The 19704-nt window shown below is 42.7% G+C and overlaps 2 long non-coding RNA genes across 2 annotated transcripts; one reads left to right on the top strand and one right to left on the bottom strand.

Annotated features, from left to right (window-relative positions):
• Window positions 1-74: 74 nt before the first annotated feature.
• On the bottom strand, window positions 75-5772 carry LOC134171739 (uncharacterized). The gene is made up of 3 exons (XR_009967722.1): window positions 5717-5772; window positions 5522-5627; window positions 75-230 (listed from the first exon to the last, which is right to left on the bottom strand). It is a non-coding gene; the product is annotated as an uncharacterized LOC134171739 (long non-coding RNA).
• A 9382-nt stretch (window positions 5773-15154) lies between these two features.
• On the top strand, window positions 15155-17717 carry LOC134171710 (uncharacterized). Its single transcript, XR_009967708.1, has 3 exons — window positions 15155-15245; window positions 15696-15731; window positions 16944-17717. It is a non-coding gene; the product is annotated as an uncharacterized LOC134171710 (long non-coding RNA).
• Window positions 17718-19704: the final 1987 nt, after the last annotated feature.

The raw sequence follows: 19704 nt of genomic DNA, 5'->3' as shown, positions 1-19704 counted from the left end.
GACTCCTCTCCTGAAAGCACAGAATTGGAATTTGAATTGAAGAACTGAGCTGCTTTTCTTTATTCTTTCCCCTTTTGGCTAAGCTCCTCCAGGGCTTGCTTTTCCATTCTGGCGCTCGGTTTTGTCCAGGCCGAGTTTTTAACTTCCATTTTCCCTGTGTTTTAGCAATCTCATTCTTAAAGGCTTCCTGCTCCTCCTTTGGTTTCCGCTGCTCCTGCCATCTGGTTCATCTGCAAGAAAAAAGGACACTGGGGGTCTCCCTCCTTTTCATCCCTACTGCAACCCCTCTACGGGGCATTTCTTTGAGCACAAGAACCTTCCCTCTGCATAATGGGAGCCACTGTACTCCATAGCGGCACCTATGAACAAAACTCCCCTGACTGGACATCTCCCAGCCACAGTTCAGAGATGGGTGCAGGCTGTCAACCACCAGCAGGAAGTCTGAATCCCAGTGCTCACTGTAGCCTCTCCAAAGGGTTTCCCTGTCTCCTCACCAGCAAACAAGCACATAGAGATCTCAGATGATGCCCCTACTTCCCTAATATGGAGCAACTCATGCAGCTGAAGAGAATTTTGGGGCTTTTTGCCTCTGGCCAGGAATTTACTCTTTATTCTCTAGTGCCAGGTTTCCCTCTGACACCTTACTAGATCTTTTTGCCACTCTGCATGCTATAGATTACAAGCAAGCAGTTATGGATGGAGGGGATCTTGGCTAGCTTGCATGCGTGAGGCATAGTGCTTCCTCAAGATGGTTTCTCTGATCGGTCTGTTACAGCCATGCTTGAGCCTCCCTCTTCTGCAGGCTGCTGTGTTGGACATATGTGTCTCAGCCTGCTCAGCCTAAGCTGTGCAACCTTTGAAGGCCAGCAGAGCCATGACTATAAACAGAACCATACAGAGAATTCAGAAACTCAGACTGGAATTCATAAATTCACAAATACCCAAACTGTCATGGGATTTTTAGCCAGCTGCATAAGATTTGAAATGGTTCTGAGCTTGAAATTCAGCTGTCCTGCATTTGCCAACTGATGAGATTTTGTGGCCAGTCCTTTACTGTTCCAGGTTCTCAAGTCCTGTTAGCAACACAACCATTTTCAACCACAGTATGCCCTCGTAGCATGTACCTGTATGGCCTTAAATAAAGTCTCTGAATGCGATCAGGAAACCCCACTTTCACATACTGCCCATGGCTGCAACACTCCATTTAGCCTGATAAACTAAGGGTCCAGTCAGGTTTCCCATTTGTACCTAAGCATGTGGTGTAACAGTTCTCTGAGAACTCCCTTGCTAAAGAATTCTGTATCTTGAGCAGAGGTTGCCTTCTCTCTGGGCCTCTTCCAAGTCTATTGTCTTCTCTCAGAAAAAGCTTATAGGGGAAGCTGCTTGGGGTTCTTCCTCTCGCAGTCAGAGGAGTGAGACTGTCAGCTTCAGAAGTTTAAAGGAGGATGGCTGGCTGCCATTCTTCTCCCAGCGGCTGGCTCAAGTCCTCTGCTATTCTGCTTTACGCTCTGAAGGACTGAAATGTGGCACTTTGAGTCACTAGAGTTGTTGCACTGTAAATCTCAGCACGGTGGTCCTTGTGACTTGCTTTCACCCCTCATTCCCAGCTCAACACCACCAAGCTCAGCACCTGAAGCTTCCAGGTTCTCTGTTACACAAGCTCCTGTCTTCTTAGAGGTCTGCTTTGCCAGATCTGCCTGGAGCATGGGATTCCCTAGAGAATCAATGACAGCAGCACACATGCTAAAATGATCAGTAATTGTTTTCTCAGGCTCTGTGCTTGCCTAGTCTGTGTTTCTGTCTTCATTTTGAGAAACCTTTGTTTGATGAATGATGGAATTGTAAACCAGAGCTGGTCTTTCAGCCTTCCTCTTTTGTTAGCCTTTGTTTTGATGGAGCCTGACAACGACTGTGGAAGTCTTAGTGTTTAACAATCCCTGCAGAAATGAAGGAAAAGAGACTTCCCAGACCCATAGTTATCAGGAAGTGTTTAAGAGTTTTGCCCACGCCCAGTTATGGCTTGGTGATGAGGAGCATTTCTCCACCCATTAGAGAAGAAAGCGACTGCTCCTGTGCAGGCTTGTAATAACCATCCATGTTACATAAGATCACTGCTGTTGTACCAGTCACTCAGGGCTGACTTTTGTCTTGCCAGGGTATACTGTGAGCTACTGCGTGTCATTCCCAAAGAGGACAAATCCTACTATCATTCATAGCCAGGCAATCAAAAGCTATTTCATTTATCCACATATTCCTGTTTCTTTGCTGCTTTTCAGATAATTGCCATTTGAACCAGAAGAGAGTTTGAGTGCTTGCCTTCTTTTTTTTTAAGCTTTTAAAGCACCTATGTGTCTTAACAGATTGAACGCTTCAGAAAGAAACTATTTCCTCAGTGGGAGAGGGGACAATAGCTGTATATGGCTCATCTTAAAAGGAAATAAAAATCCCACCATGAACCACACACTGTGTTTTTGAAATCCTTTATTCACTGCTCTAATTCTGAACAATGTTTTTGGCTTATTTAATTCTCCTCAAAATTGAATGTTGAACAAAACTCTTTTTTTCCCCCCTTTTAATCTACTGTAATAAGAAAGGAGTGAAATGAAAAATGTACTTCTTTGATACGCCTAATCTTCCCTCTCCTGTGGCTACGCTCCTATTCAGTAAGAGATCATACTTGCTAGCTGCAGAGCCTGGACACCAATCCATGGGATATAAACCAAACCAAAATCCATGTATCTTGCAGCTGCATCTGGGTCCATGGCAATACTCATAATTGTAAAGCTGCCTCCAGGATGTTATTTGGAATTTCATTATTGTGGGTCTGGCTCATTTCCTTGCCCTCTTTCATGTGCCCCTTCTTCGTGTGGGTTTTCACCTTGTGTTGTGTTTCGGTGGCACTTGCTGGACCACAACCTTACATTCCTCTGAAAGCCCAGGGAAGGAAACAATCAGTGCATGGATTAGTCATGCACTTACTTTTCATACTTGAAGCCCCCATGGGCACACAGGCCCTCTCAGTCTCAGCTCATTGGGAAATGATAGCAGTGGATTTTTTTTATGCCAGAGCAGAAAGACTTACTGAAATATAAAACACTTCCATCTGCCCAAACTAAATTGTGTTTCTTTTGTTAATAAACACCCACTGGTTACGTACAATGCTATTCATACCTGATAACGCAACTGACCCTTCAGAGTTGACCTCTGCTCCACCTGAAGTCTGCAGCACCCTCTGCCAGAGACTGGTGGGTGCACTACGCTAGGCCCAAACTAAAAACCAATACAGACATTACCATTATTTAGCCTTTAGAAAAGGCTAAATATCCACATCTCGTTCACTTGATGGGGTGTTTAGCCTTATTGCTGCTTTTACTCTGTGAAACTGCTATAAGATTATAACATCCAGAAGACCCATAATGAGGCCTTAAAGTCCAGCTAAGGGAACAGAATGATCACCATCAGTTTCTGCAGCAGCAGCAGGTCTAGAATCCCTCATTCTGCTCAGCTGTCATTATATAATGTTCCACCTTTTATTTTAACAGTCTTATTTTGTTTTTCTTGTGCACTTGAAGCATTTGCAATCCTCTATTTGTATTCTGGCACATTACTGCTCGAGATGAGATCATCCATCTGGGTTTTGTGCTATTCTGGAGCTACAGGTTCGGTATTTAATAGGGTCATACCCTGGTGCGCTTACTCCTCTTACAATAATATTCAGTGGAGAGCTGTGTTGACTTATGTTTTTGCTCTTTGCATGTGAAGTTTCAAATGCTGGTTGCTTTGACCCACCTATCTATAGTAAGAGCCTGTAACTGCCCAAATGCTATTATAGCTTTTGATTTAGGTTATGGTTGTGATTTTCTCTTTCTTTCCAGTGAAAGGAAGATTAGAAATGTTCTGTTTGCTGGAAAACGTTAATAGTTTAGCTGCATCTCTGAGAGAAAAGAGGGGAAAGAGGAGGTGATGTCCTTTCCCTGTGTGGTGGGTTTGGACTATTTTATTCTAAAGTTAACCAAGACAGTGATGACACAGACCACTTCAGCACTGCTGTAACTCACAGACTTTAGTGTCTTTGTGCTTAATCATTCATGTGAATTAGTAGGACAGGTTTTTTAATACAGAGCTTGAATTTAATTTCAATCTGTGCTGTCCATCATTGTCTGTCTTTATCGGTTTTTTGAGACGACAGCATACATAAGGTATCTAAGATTAGATTCTGGTTTTAAACATTTAGAGTCTGAATCACATCTCTTTGTGAACCATTTCAAGGTTGAAGTGATGTGGCAGGACACACATTCTGCACTAGTTAAAACTCATAAATCAAAGGAGTGCTGAATTATTAATTTTAAACTTTTAAGCAATTTCTTTTTGGGGGCCTGCATGCATGTGCTGCGTGGGGTAAGCTGCAGGACTGCCAGCTGGGCTGCAAGGCTCTGCCCTGCAAGCAGTCCTATTGTGCTGGTCACCAGCAATGGCCATCACCCCGCTTGCTGGGCCAGCAGAGGTTTGTGGGGTGTTAGCGCTACTGGGTGATGAGCTGGCCTTTGGTTAGGTCCTATTTAACCCAAAACTGCTCTCTGACAGGTGATTTCAGAGACTCATCAGTAGTTTTGCTCCACTACCGATGACCAACTGGAATGTCTGTGGCCAAAACCTTTCTGTTAACAGTCTGCTGCGAAAAGATGCTAGTTTTAGCCTCTCCCAGCAACTGACAAACCCAAGGACAGATGAGATCACTACAAGGCCTCAGCAGTGGGGCCTTGGGAGAGGATCAGATCATTGAGCCTTGCCAAGCTTTGAGGAAGGAGATGGCTGCCTTCATAGGCATGTAGCCCTCAAGACCAGAAGAAACTGTTCTGAGCAATGGCTGCTACAAGAGTAACCCCCCAGGACTGGTCTCCTCAGTTGGGAATCACTGTGAATACACCATTTCCTGCCTTACTGATATGCAGGAAGCCAAAGGGGAGGATAAAACTCTCAGGCAGAACAGTGTTAGACGGCAAACTGGGAATGTGCTGCTAAAATCTCCCCCCTTTTTCCCTCCTCTTTCCATTGCCAAAGATCTGAGCCTGGCATGAACTGCACCAGGGCAGGATACAGGCAGCATTGCTAGTCAGGTCTGCTCCAGCACTGAAACAGCATAACTGCATGTGTATAGGTAGCCATGTGCATGGCACAATAAGCAGACCTTGGTCAAGCATGGTACAGTCATCAATCTCCAGTGCTGCAGTAGCAAAGCTAGCACAAAGAGACACACTCATACCCAGGCACCCCTCGTGGTGCTCTCAGTAGATCTAGAGACAGGAGTAGCTTACAGGGCTAATTGTTAGGAGCACCTAAATTAAATGTAGCTTATTTAATGATATCTTAGTTTGGAGTATAGAGAGTCAAAACAATGATGAGAAGAATAAAGACATTTCAAAGGTCACAACTAACTCTGGATTCTGGAGTTATAAGGAGAAGCTAATCTAAAAAGCATCTTAGAGACATAACCCAGTTCAGACCTACCTTTTGCAGTTACCAGCAGCTCTGAGAAAACTGGTCTGTATGTTGATAGCTGTATTAGAAAGTCTGTAGATCATCCATGAAGTATCTGCACTTTCATAGCTCTGACCATTGTGGTGCTCCTGCAGAAACATTGAACAGGCACATGTTAAGATTTTAAGGAAATAAAAGTTTCCTGCCCCCTTTTTCTTTTTCCTTAGATCTATGAGACCCTTTTAGCTTCACTGAGGAATGGCTGTACCGCAGAGGTAAGTCATGTTCACAGCTGCCTTATGTTTCAGAGGGGTTTTTTTCAGACTTCACAGTGACTCTCCTCCTCTGTTTACAAGCTTCTTCACAGAGGCTAATGCAGACAGATCTGTTACTCTAACAGTGTACAGCTGGGCTCAGTCATGGGCTACCTATATGCACAAAATATTACATATGCAGTTCTTGATAAAAAAAAACAGGTACTTTAAATTCTCTGCGGCACTTCTCCCTGATTCTTTTTCTTTTAATGAGGATTTTTTTTTACTACAGGAAATTCCTCCACTGAGGAAATTTCAGCCTTATAAGCCTGCATATTTTATTTTTACAAATGGGGTTGAATTCTGTTCTTGTTAGAATTAGTGGGTGTTTTGCTTGGATGTAAGATCCAAGAATGTGACACAGGGAAGCTTTAGACACTGCTCATTAGGCTAAAAACCTATTTGATATGGTCGTACACCAGGCCTTTTTTTCTTTTCAAGTTCACTTAAAACATTTCACATAACTAGCAACACAATCCTTTTCATCTCAGTTTATTGTTCAAAACAGGGAGGAAACCAGATTCTGTTGTGTGAATGTGGACTTCATGATAACCGAATGATCTGGCTTGTGTCTACCTGTCAGCCATATCACCCATGCCTATAACAAGAAAGTAAATGGGACAGGATAGCTAAGTCATAAAGAAGCTGATGAATGGATTGGATCAGCTCCATCTTCATTTCCTTATCTTTTCAACATGGTCTTACATATTAACATAGTTGGAGCATTGATCTGGTAAATACTGCCCTTGCTCACCCCAGATCCACCAAAGTGTATGGAAGGTCCCTAGTGATTTAAATGGGCTCTGGATCTCCCCTACAATCTCCAGGTGATTTACTCTAAAATCAATTCTATTTGCTCTAAAATCAATATAATTAGAGCTTTAACATGATCAGCTGAGAAAAGAAACTGGCAGTTGATGCAGGTGCCTCAGGTAGGGAGTGAAGGGAACTAAGCGGCTCACACGTCAGGTTGATACCAATGTCCTAGTGCCTGCTCTGCAAACAGAGGGCTGGCATGCCCTGGGCCTGGCCATCAGACACCATGGGTACCGTGTGGAATCATTCCTGTCTTCATTCAACAATCTTGAAATATTTTACAGACATTAATTAAACCCTCTGAGGTGGCACACTGTTTCTGTTGATGCAATTAAAAATAACCCCAAACCCACTTGCCTAAGGTTGGAGAACAAGTTAATGGAACAGCTGGGAATAGAACTTCAGATTCCAGATGCTTGGCCCTCAACTCTAACCTGCTGGCAGCATGCCACGTTCAGACAAAAATGAAAACTGATCCAGCTAAACTGCTATCTCCAAGCTGACAATTTTCCATGGAAAAATTTGTAGAGAAACAAATGCAGACACAAGGCTGGGACAAAAAAACCTGCCTGGCAAGGGTGCCCTGCACTCAAAAACTATCATTCAATGGAAAAATACCTGCACTTAAATATATACAGCTGTTTGCTGAGAAGAACTTTGCCCAGGTTGCAGTCTGCAAACTGTGGACACACAGTATCTATGAAGGGGGTACATGAGGCTGGGTTTTTAGTGTTTCTCAGCATGTAGTGTGACTCACTGTATCGGTTTAATAGCCTATTCTATAAATGTGGGCAGAATATAACTCTGCCAGCCTGTAACAAGTTTGAGAGTGTAACTTTGGTACCATCTACAATTGCCTAAAATGCCTCATAGAGATGGACATACACATGCAGGTGATGCATGCACTCCCAGGGGATGACAGCTGGGCATGGTTACCTGTGGCACAGAGCTTGGTGCCACCTGAGGATGACGGCAGCTAATCTCTGGCAGCATCCACAGTCCCATTGCGGTCCCCAGGGCCATGGCTGCCATGTGCCCCTCAGTAAGATGATGTTGAATGAAACTGAGCACCCGTGCCTGAACCATGGGAGTCACGTCTCCAATTCTTGCAGTACAGCTCACTGTACCCACCTCACCAAGTGCACAGCAGTGTGAAAATGATCCTTACAGGCTTGGGTCCTGCCTGTGTCCCAGGAGTGGGCAAAGCCCTGCAGGACACACGGTGCCATCTCAGGAAGCGAGAAAAGGGCTGCCCTGTTCCCTTCTCCCAAGTCCTGGTTACGGGGTTCAGGCATTCCAGGCCGGTGTCAGCTCCAGCTTGCACTGCCCTGACAAAAGTCGTCACCACACACCACAGTCAAGCCTGAGCACTGCCACGCATGGATGTGGTGGCAGGGAACCTGTGCTCCCTCTCCTGCACTGTCCCTGTCCCATAGGCCAACAATGCATACCCAAGCACCAAGGGCAGCCTTACCCCAGCTCACAGCACCAACCTGGTATTTGAGAACACCAAACTGGTTTCCTCAAGCTGAGCTAAATATTTCCATGGTGCAAAACCAGTTATGCTCAGATAAAATGTTTCCACGCAGTCACAATGACAGGAATGAGCTATCCTGAGGAAGCTGACTGATCCTTCTGGTTTTAGCTTTGGGGATTTTCGGGGAGAAAAAAGCATTTGGTTGAGCTGAATAAAATACAAGAAGTTAGAAAAAAAGCAATACAACTTATACAAATAACTCTATGGTATTACAAAGATTCCCCCCCCCCCCCCTTAAATGATCTAAAATGTCATTTAACATAGGCAAGGGAATTAGTTTTTACAGATACATAAATATATATGTAACTATATATGTGAGCAAGGAGTGCTGTATAACTATATTTTCATGGCATGCCTTTAATAAAACTTTCCTGTGGAAAACTCTCAGGGATTTTTAATCTAAGCAGCTAACCATCAGGTTTTCCCCATAACAGTAAATTATGACAATTTTGCCCAAGGCTTCAACATCCCGAGTTTTGCTCTCTGCTTTGAATTAGATTGTGATGATCAATATTAATAGTTCCTGATCGCATATGGTCACGGCAAAACTAAGATGAAACCCTCTTTGCCTTCTGAATTTTAGTGCAAATGGGAACATTTATCAACACCTATTCAAGACATAAATGAGAAAGATAACAGCTACATCATGAAAGAAATAGCTTGGCTAAAATTTAGCCTCCATGCCATGCATCTAGAATATTTTCCTGAAGCAAATGTTGCCTTAGTGTTATTGCAGACAAAATGGTAAAATCTGTGAGTATTTGTGATCAACATAACCCCTGTCCACTCCTGACTGTTCTGGTGAGTAAGAAAAGTGTATTTTTCCCTTTGTGTGATCATAGCTTTTTTACACTAACTCTCAGATAGTCTTTTTGTCTCCAGGTGTCATTGTTTAGAATACAAAACTGTCCTAAACATCTATTTACAAGTAACAACAATACACCCGAAAACAGCCAAAATACCCAGCCTCTCTGGTACCCGCAGCTGTACTGTATCACACACCTTTTGCTGCACGCACAGCATGTGTAAGCTCACCCAGGACGGGTCACACTCTGCACACCTGAGCTGTCACTTCCTGGCCTGACTTTCACATTGAACTGAAGTTTGCCTCCACTGTTCTGACAAAAACTGGCTCAAAACCTTTATCTTGCACTCTCTGATGGGACACACAAATGTATCAGCAAGACAAGGCAAAAAAGGTGTTTGCCCAAAAGAGCTGGCAAATGCCAGGGGAATCTTTCAACAAAACATCGGTCAAAAGCAGTGATTCAGCTGTTTGAATTTAAAGCGGTCTCAAGAGGGGTGAGTCATTTTTCAAGCAGCACACAGAGCTAACGGGGCAGGAGGAAAAAGAAAACATGAATTTTTAAAGCAGATTTTGTACAATTCAAGTCAAACACGTTCATCACTGGAATTGGTACAAGGAGCTTGCTGCACTAATGACCCTTCAGAGGTGGGGCACATCACATTTCTCTTCTTCTCCCCTCAGGGGTGATTTACAAGAGGATAATTTTATCCAGTCACATACCCACCAAGGCAGCAGCTCTGTGGAACACCTCAGGTACCCCATCCCTTGTTTGTCAGCACAGCCCTGTTTCTCAGATGCAGTATCTGTGCCTTTGCATGTAGCCACTGTCATGAGAGAAGAAAGACCACCTGTGGCAGGAAACAGCTCTAAATCCAGTAGGTATTACTTCAGTCCTATGCCATGGCTATGGTGAAAGCAAAAAATCTCCTCCTCCTCTTTCTTCAGCACAGAGCCCCTTAAGACCAGACAGGAGATGTGCATCTGAGGTCTGGACCGCCACTGCTCCCCAACAGCCCAGAATCCACCTCCTTCACCATCTGCCCTAGCAGAAACTTGTGTCCATAGCTTCTCACCATCAGCACATAAAAAGGTAGCTTAAAACCCAGAAATGACATCTTCCATTTTCACCACAGGTTTGTCTGAACCATTAGTGTCCCAGGAGGTAGAAATGCCATTATGGTGGCCAGTTTGACCAACTTACTCCTGGGAGTAGGGGAAAAAAAGGAAAGAGAAAAGTGTGAAACAGACAGTTGGCAGTATTTACCCTCTAGGCTCTAAACCTTGCAATGTCTTCAATTTTTAATAGGTGTTCTCTAAAATCATAAGGGCTCACTTCTCAGTTCTAGCAACCAGAGCTTTAAGAAAACACAAAATATCCCGAAGCTTAGGATGCAGTTTGATAAGGCGGTGACAAACCTGGTCTCCAGATCAGAGAAACAGAATGGTATCACTTGTTGGCCTCCCCTTTTCTTTTTCTTATTCCCTTCTCAGCCAGGAGAAGAGGAAGGGTTTTTGCCATGGACTGCAATGCTAAAGTATGCCAAAGCATGCCCAGAAACTAAGAGGCTTGCAAGTATTCTTGTATCTATTTCTTCCTCTCAGTTGCATTTGAAGGCAGTAATAATAGAAAAGGCATTTCCAATGAGCACAATTTCCTGTGCTATCTTATACTCTAAAATCGTCAGGTTGTGTTTCAGGAATTTTCTTCTGAAGTGCATCAGTTCATCAGCTTCATTTGCAGACGATTACCACGATTTCTAGCAAAACCTTGGACTGTTTTGCTGAACTTTTGGAGGTGAGTTTTCTAGCATTAATTGTGACTTCTCCCTTGTTCCCTCAAGAACTTCTCTCCTATAACACCCCTCCTATAAGTATCCCCCCTCAACCACCCTTATTTCCTTATGACTTTTGGACTTACTAGCCAGCACCCATTTCATAGCATTCTGAGATAATTCAGGTTGGAAATTACTTCAGGAAGGGATTATCCATCTCTACTTAGACGTTGTTGGACCTCACCTGGAGTACTGTGCCTGGTCTGTCTGTATCAATCAGTACAAGAAAGATATCTATCAACTGGAACATGTTCAGTATAGGGCCATAGCAACAGTTGGGTGCTGGAGCACCTTCCTGGGAGGGAAGGTGAGGGAGATGCAGTTGAGTACCCTGGTTTCAGGCAGACCCAACAGCAGCCCCCCACTACCCAATGGGAGGAACACAGAGGCAGGCTTTTCATAGTGCAGCATGGCAGGAGAACAACAGGCAGCATGCATGAGCAAAACACCCATTTCATGAACTCCCTGGATGAGCCTGTGGCCAGAACAACACACGTGATTTCATTTAGATGGCACTCCCTGGCCTGCACTTTCCTTTCAAGTCTACAAAACCATGCATATTAACATTAAAATATCTGTTACTAACATGATACATAAGTCATCCAAAATCCCCCCTCCCAGCCAGTAACAGCATCAAAGACTATTTCCGCTATTATTAGGTGTATTGTTTACAACAGCACACAAGACCACAGAGAGAGTTAAAAAGGTATTTGCCATCTCTCATTAGCAATGCCAACACTGTCTACTGGCTAAAAGGATCTTTGGGTAAAAGGGTAAAATCTTCCATCTGGAAGGTTTGAAAGTCTCTCTGAGTTTATGTCCCCTAAAGTCTGAGCTGGTGCCTGATTCCTGTGTTGGAAGAAGTGCTGTCTGTACATCAGTTTCTCTTACTGGAGGCAGGATCTGTTTTGTGAGTTCATTTTCCTCTTTTGCAAAGGGGCAGTTACAAGTCATTCATTTTACATTGTTTATAATTTTCTGTTCTTTCAGAATAATTTTCAAAACACTTTGATTTTCTTTTCAGCTGCGAAAGAATAATCCAAGACCAAACATGTTATTCTTTGAAATTAACTCACTCACTAAAGCTGGTTTCCCTATAAAATTTACTGAAGTGGATGATTAAGAACTCTTCTCTACAAATAATGTTTCATGCAATACAGCTGTAATGAGACTACAGCCTGATTATTTAAATGGATGAACATTTTTATTAACTGCAAAATCACTTCTGGCATGCTCTATATTTAATATTTTGTGAGACTTTGAAATCACAATAGCGGTTTCACACATGGTTAACGAGGTTAAGTCCAAAGGCTGGTTACTTTAGTCCTCAGAGGTAACTCTAGCCTCCATGTTCCCCTAGGGCACCAATTAAACCTAAAGGACAAGCTTTACCAAGAACCTGAATTTAGAGTTAGATTCCATACTCCCTGTTTTCATGCCCTGCACTGAGCAGATGCAGGGTTATTTGACCCATGTGGATTTCTGAGGTCCTTTAAAGAGCAAAAAGCCTGCTTTGAATGGCAGTCATCCACACACACACCTGCAAGTGGATGAGAGAAAAAAAAAAAGGAATATAGCAAATGAAGAATAAAATCAAGATTTTAAGGAAATAATAAGGAATACATAAAGTGAAATGCTTCACTTTCATTGTATGTTCTGTATACCAAAGTCAATGTAAATGAGGTTCTAAAAGGTCTTCTTCCCTAGCCAGCATGAGGCAAGAGCAGAGCATTCATGAGAACCTCCTAGCCTAACATGAAATTACTCTCCAGCACTAGGCAAGCTTCAAGCTCACGGCAAGCCAGAAGAAACAGGTTAGAGGGATCCACAATGACACCCACAGGGAGTGGTCCTGAGGCCTGGTAAAATAGTTCTTCAATTATCTACTACTTTGAATTGTTACAAAGGACCCCTAAGATGAGCACCTGTGCAGTCTAGGTTCTGAAGACAGGTTACTTGAGTACAGCTAGATGCTCCTACAGAGGTGGATCATCAGGCAGCATTAGTTTGACCCTGCATATAGCATGGCGCCATGCCCAACCTACCCTACTTCTCAGCCTACTTTCTCTCATTACCACCCTGAGCTAGTTATGCCACTTTCAGTGTTGGGCTTGCTATGGCAACAGACTGTGAAACACAGTCTAGCCAAAGCCAAGTGTGCTACTGTACAAAGCCCATACACCCAGAAGCACTTTCATTGTTTGCCTCCAGACTGTGACACCTTAGAGGTTGGCAGGCAATTGTGGTTTGAATGTTTTACACTAGAGAACAGTCAAAGAGAAAGAAAAATGCCTGACAGTACAAGAGGGCTGGATTGAGAGTCAGATTTGTGCTCTTTGTTCATGTAATGATAACAGTGAACCATAATGATACCCATGAAGGAGCTGTGTGATGATCCCTATTAATTCCAATGGGTGGTTGTTACAGTGGTGGTGTCTGCTGTCCTGCAAAGAGAGATGCAACCAGACTGGAGAAGGAGAGGCCTTTCTATGAGATCATTTTAAGCCCTGCTGATTGATTGGAGGAGAAGCATGAAGTGTTTAGAGTGGCACCTTTTCCCTGACTTTGACCTTACACAGAACCAGGGCCCCTCAGAAATATCCCACTCAGAAAGAAACTTTCTCATATTTCCATGTTTTTTTTACCTAGTTTTGTGCAGATGACTTTTTTTTTCCTCCCAGATTCTCCAGCTTACAGAACACAAAAGGGGAAAGATGATTTGGCCCTGAGAGAGCTGCGCTCTGCAATAGTTAGCTGAAAGGTCAAGTGTGGTATTTTGGAGGCCAAAAAGTCCTACATAACTGCTGAACAAAACTAATTTTTGTAGTAAGTGTGGTGAGACACCGGAACAGGCTGCCCAGAGAGGTTGTGGATCCCCCATACCTGAAAGTGTTCAAAGTCAGATCAGATGGGGCTATGGGCAACCTGATCTAGTGGAAGGTGTCCCTGCTCATAGCAAGGGGGAGTGGACTAGGTGATCTTTTCTAGATCACTAGGTGGTCCTTTTCAACCCAAACCATTCTATTATTCTGTGATTTATGAAGCAGTATTTCAGCCTCCCAGGTAACAAGCCAGAGGGCTTTCAATAAACATAAGCTGTGTTCATTTCCTCAGTATTAACTGGTCCAGAGTACAAATGTACTGCATGCACCTCTCTCTTGTATCTCTTGTAGAGAGATAAAAAATAGATGATGTTTGAAGTTTAAACTGCAGAGATTTCATAAAGACCTTTTCCTATGGCAGAATAGCGCCACTAAAACTTTTAAACTAAGGTTTAAAAAAAAAGAAAGAAACCCAAAAACAATTACCCAGTTGAGCTCTTAAAAGCATCAACAGAGACTGTTCATTTGATAACCATCCCTTTTACCTTTTCTTTTAACTTCAGAAAAACTACATAAAGGACCAACTTTTTCTCCATTTGCCAACACATGATATGAGCCCATGTCAGGAGATGGAGGAGAGACTGGAAAAGGGGAAAGGGAAAGGGAGAGGGAAAGAGGAGAAAAACTTAGAGACAAGCTGGGAGGCTTTTTGCTTTTTTTCTACTAGACCCTGATCTGGCTTTTTTGAACACAATTGGAGAAAGCCACATAAAAGCAAGAGATAACAAATGCAGGCTCTGTTTCTGGTACAACTCTCTGCTGAAGAATGACAGATGCATGTATAACATTATCACTCACAGATGTATACAAGCATCAGGTTGTTTAAAGTTTTTCTTTTAGCTGCCTTTTTGGCCACAGGCTTAGAATAACATTGCAAAGGATTCAAGCTTAGTCAGCTGAACCAGACTTCCATTAAAGAGAAGGCATAAACAACCAGATAAGATAAGAATCAAGAAAAGGAAGTTGGAGAAATAAGTTATATTCAGGAAATACACAGTGGATGTGATCTAATCAGGTTCTGGCTGTCTGAGCAGGTGACACCTCTGTGCTTCTGAAGGCGCAGGGTTGTCACCATGGGTCCCACAACCCTAACGGTGGGCATGTGGCAGTCACTAGAGTAAAGCTTGTTCCTTCCAGTCCATCTGCTCTCCTGTCATTGATATTTACAGCCCCACAAATATGGATAGGCCCAGCCGCCCATGCTTTCATTATTAGACCCAGCATGCAGCACATAAAATTTTGCTCATTAATTCCCAATTTCACATTTGTCTTATTTATCAAACATAGCCTTTGGGGGATAGCAATGAGAATCTTGGGTTTTGATAATCTCAGCTTTTTCTCTTTAACCCTTTCTTTGCTTGTATGAACTATTTTAGATAATGGCTTGACATTGTTGTCGTTGTTGTGACTTGGAATGGAAACCTTTCATCACTATGCTCTCACTTTCTTTAAGTGATCTGGAGACTTCAGCTCTTCTTGCAGATAGCAAAAAAAAAACAGAAGAGGGGTTGCTAAAGAAGTACTGCTATGTTTCCCTAAACTAAATCATCAGTGCCAGCTTGCCCTCATTCCTATACTGTGAGCCTTCACTTACCTCTTTCTTTCACTTACCTTCTTTCTTTTACCTTCCTTCTGGAATCAGTAAATACTATTTTTCATTGTTTCAACATTAAAAAGATTTAGAGGAGAGGAATGTAATAAACCCTCGTCAACATGGGTTTAGGGAAATAGCTCTTGTCAAGTGAACCTGAATTACTTCTAAACTGATATTACAACTTTGTTTAAGTGTGTCATATATCCACAATTATCTTTGACTTTTATAGGTCTGCTGAATTAATACAACATTACACTGATCTAAAAATTGGCACTATATAACATAACTGCAATAACATAGAAAGTTAACTCTATTCATGGAAAGCATTGCCAACAGAGTACCACCATTTGCACAGTGTTAACATGGCAGAAAGAAAAAGTTATTTCAATAGAAAATGCAAATTTAATTCTACTAATGATCCTTTATTTTCTTAGTTTTGTCTCATGGACTGTTAAGCACAACCTCATCGGGTATGTTCAGAGATTGGACAGCAGACTCCAGACCACGCTTTTCTGCTGTTACCCTTCCAGAACACAGTGTTGGGTATCCATGGCAAGGTTTTGGCAGAGAGGAATGCTGAAGGGGTGGCCTATGTGAGATGAGGCCAGGGCCTGTCCCTGTCCTGTGCCAGACAGAGGAAGTTCCAGCCACCCTGAACAGACCCACCACAGGCACAGCTGAGCCCCCCAGCCAACCTGCTGCCCCCCCCCCCCGTTATAACATTGTTTAAGAAAGGGGAGGAAATACCAGACAGGCAGAGTAGGAGGGAACAAAATTATGAGAAATAGCTGAGGAGACAAGAAATGTCTTCATCCTGATCCTTACCCATGAGCTCACTCACTCCTGTTATTCCTGATTTCCCCATGGCCTGTCCCGCTGAGGATGCTGGCTGAGCAGCTGGGTGGAGTTTGACTGCTAGCCAGGGCCAACCCACCACACACATTTTGACCATTACAGTAACAGTGTGAGAAGGATGCCTGAGGAGCAGCTCTGCAGGTTTAGGGGTAACCAAACCAAGATTATCCTTTTCCGCCTTGTTCTTTCCTGGAGGTGCAGCAGAATGTGCAGCGTATGGTCTCTTTCTCAGCATGTAGCTGAAGGGAGGCTAGGATCAACACTCACAAACTAAATTCTCAGCACGCTACTGGCCAGGACCAAGAAATACTCCTCCACATAATTCTTGGCCATTATTCAGGCATTAGCATGCCACTCTCAAGAGGCAAACTGCATGAGTTGATCCAGTTTTGGCAGACAAGAGTTTAATGCCATAGGCATGGCCTGTTTCCTGCCAGTTGACCTCAGTGTCAGAGACCAATACTGGACACACTGGGTTTGCCATCAATGACATACCCATGTTGTTCTCAGGAATTAGTTCAGGTGAACAAACATGTATTTGTATTTATAGGATTAGTAGTTAGCTACACCCTCACCTGGCATTAACTGAAGGCAATGGAATGAAACTGATTTCTACCCACTTATTTTGGACTCTTGTGGAAATACTGTACCCCTTTCTAAGCTCCAGCCCCACAAACCAGTGCCAATGGTGAAACATTAATTTTTAGGCTTAAAATTCAGAAGTTTAATAAAAAGAAAACCCTCATGTTTTATTTTTTGATAAGTATCATAACTTCAGCCTCTTCCCTAATTCCTTTTTTTTTTTTGTCTTGACCAAATTATTGAAGTGCTCACCTGGAAGACCCTGGGAATGCCGCTTTCAGTGTTAGGCTTCAGAAGTTTTCATCACTCTCTAAAAGCTCTTTCAAAAGATTTTCATCCTGACATAAGGTAGCATTGAAAGGACAATCATTCAAACCCAGTCAGAGAAGACACAGCTATTCCTTGGAACTAATCCTGGCTCTTAAATGTTAATACTCTTGCAAAATATTAATGTTTCTTGTCAATCTCAATGAGTCATTTAACTGTCAACTTAAAATTTGTTTACTTTCAGAGTAAAAATTTGATTTATTATAACTATGCTGAGTGAGAATTAATGCATGTATTTGTGGTATAAAATTTTAAATGCTGCAATGCACTGAGATCTTGAGAAAGATCACACATGGTTGTTTAAAAAGGCACTTCTGGCATGGGTACAATTTAAACAGTATATGCAAATAAGCAGTTGTAAGTAATCAAAAGAGAGTTCTCTACTAATAAAAGCTAATATTTATTATTGTTTCTATCACCATTCCTGGAGTCTGAAGTTGCAAAACTAGATTTCCTAATTTGACTTATTAATGAATAAATGAAAAGAACCCAAACCTCTTTCTTATTTAATCTCCTTTTTCCCCCCTCAAAATTAATAAAGTCAAGTTTGCTCCCATATTCCATATTTCTTCTCCCAGCTGAGCAGCTTATTGTACCACCGATGGAATGCAACAGATTGTGAAGGAATCAAGGAGACGTTTGAAAATAGATTTGTTCAGCCATACACTGCAAACAGCACATCTGTTATTGACAGTGAAAATAGAGCCTGCAAGGAGCTGGCGCTAAATATAATTCAGAGTCAGGAACTGCATTCTTGCCTAGATTTTACCTTCTTATTTTGCTGAGGTAAAATTGCCTCCACTTCAATACTACTGCGCTAAGCAGACACAGCCTGTTTTAAAGGTCTCTAGGCAATGAAAGACACCATTCAGAATCATATGTTACAAGCTCATTGCACATCATGCTTGCGACACCTTCACAAATGTGAAAAATCTTTGTCGAAAGAAGAGAGATTGCAATGAGAACAGCTCAAACTGTTGGGTCATCAAGGCTGTCAAGTCTCAGTGGACATCCCTTATTTTTTCACCTGGAAAAGTTACATTAGAAGAAACTGAGCATTTTAGCACTTCTCTGATCTCTAGAGAGTTCAGCTTTCTGTGCAACTTGTGTGTAAATTATTTTGAGGCAACCTGGGAATTGACAGACCCCTTCATACGCATCCAAGAAACCTCTTGAAAGAGCTACAGCAACCTTGGGAAATATCAGAATTCAAGCTATCCGTAACAGCATTAATTTGACCCCTGGGATTTAGCCCTAATTCATATCGCCTAACTTGAGCTATCTAAAAGTTTCTCTCCAGCCTATCTACTCTCCTACAGTCCCTACAGAAATGGGGGAGGAAGGATGGGAGTGTCCAGAAGGGGTGACAGAGATCCACAGTGGGAAGATAAGGATGAAAAGTGTAATTTATTACACTAGACACCAGTTTCTGTGCAGCTCCAGTTAGGTAAATCATTTGCAGGTTATGTGTACAGGCATTTTGCACTCTTGACATTCACGTTCCACATATTTCACATTTGCATTTTTTCCACAGATCCTCCCGCTTCCAGAATGTACAGCCTTTGCTGAACAGGCACCTGATCAACGTATTTCCCTAATGCATTCAGAAAACGCATTTCCTGCCCAGGCTTGCTTGGCTGCACATCACCTGAACCCACAGTTCCATTCCCATTACAGGGACTGTTGGCACTTTTGTGGGGAGAAGCCAATAACTCATGTCAGATGTCCAGCAACCTGCTAATGGAAGGCAGAGCTCTTGTCTTCAACCTGCAGCAGCCATCACGGTTTGTTACCAGCTGATGGCAGGATGCTCTTCCCTACCACAAACATCCAAGTGTCCAGTGAAAAGCAGCACTGCAACAAACACCCCTGGAGAGAAGGCTGACTACAGGCCAGCAGTTGGGAATGTTTTGTCCTCCCACAAGCCCATAACTGGCTGGGTGAATGCCTGCACAGCCACCTGTGACAGGTTGCTCTGATTCTGTGGGTATTAGACAGAGGACTTAAGTCACCTGTTTGGCTTACATTTGTCCACAGTTCTCCACCAGCACTGGCCTAGCACAGATCTCCAGACCTGCTAAGACCTGGAGGAGGCATTTTTTTATTATTAAAAAAAATTAGATTTCTTTAGAATGTAAATGAACTGAAACCACAGCCAGCCTTCAAAGAGAAAGCAGGGTAATTACACTGCTACAAGGCAGTAGTTGAATTACTGGCGCAAAGGAGTACTTGTACATGTAACTATCCCAATGGTAATGTTATTATCAGGTTGTATGTGATGCAGATGCTATTGCTTCCCAGGCTTACTGTATTCTCCTTTAATATAAATACACTCCTTGTGTTCCTGTTTTCACTGACTTACTTATATCAGGATTTTTAGTCACTGCAGAAATGAATCACCTGCAAAACTAAATACAATTCCCCAGGTGAAGGGATGGAGAAAGAGGCTTTCCAGAGTATCCTGTGAAGCAGAACACTTCTCCCCTTCCCACAGCTAAATTTTATTTAAAATTGGCAGTCAAATCGATATTGTGAGATCTTTCCAACCTTAAGCATCACTTGCTTTAATGCACAAACTGAAAGTTTCATGGGAGTAATGTTCCTGCCTTCTCTCTCATTTCTAGTTTTGAATGCACTGCTGTCAGGTAAACAAGCATCACCTATTTTCTTCTGTAATGT

This window comes from Pezoporus occidentalis, unplaced genomic scaffold, assembly GCF_034315485.1.
Source record: "Pezoporus occidentalis ecotype Australia unplaced genomic scaffold, CSIRO_AGI_Poc_V1 ctg42, whole genome shotgun sequence".
Lineage (NCBI taxonomy): Eukaryota > Metazoa > Chordata > Aves > Psittaciformes > Psittacidae > Pezoporus > Pezoporus occidentalis.
Note: the sequence above shows the minus strand (reverse complement) of the source record. Positions and strands in the feature narration are given on the sequence as shown.